Below are 447 nucleotides of genomic sequence, written 5' to 3'. Positions count from 1 at the left end.
GTACACATGCTTGAACCAACAGCAGAAGGGCGAAAGTGTGAGGAAGAAATGGACTCAAGCCAGTCAACTTATTTTGCCTTCAGGTTACTGTAAATTGGTTACAGGAGAGAGGAAAGAATACTGGAGTTACACCTGGCAAATCCCAGCTCCAGTCCTATGTACAGAATACCAGCTAAGCAGTAAGCTTTTTAAAGGGTCCCTTCTTTTTCTTAGTATTTTGAAATGTGATCAAGAAAACTTTACAACTTCACTACTTTCTCCACTATATTTTACCCCTTCAAATAACTCATACTCCTGAAGTGCAATACACCGCTCTGATTATGGTAAACAAGGAAACCTGGTAATTTCTTCCTAGGTGTCCAAAACATTGAAAAATCAGCACTGACAAGATGCAAAGAACCTTTCCCCCCTCTTTTTTTTTAAAGAATTGGCCAATAGTATTTTAAG

Source organism: Eublepharis macularius, chromosome 14 (assembly GCF_028583425.1).
Source record: "Eublepharis macularius isolate TG4126 chromosome 14, MPM_Emac_v1.0, whole genome shotgun sequence".
Taxonomy (NCBI): domain Eukaryota; kingdom Metazoa; phylum Chordata; class Lepidosauria; order Squamata; family Eublepharidae; genus Eublepharis; species Eublepharis macularius.
Note: the sequence above shows the minus strand (reverse complement) of the source record.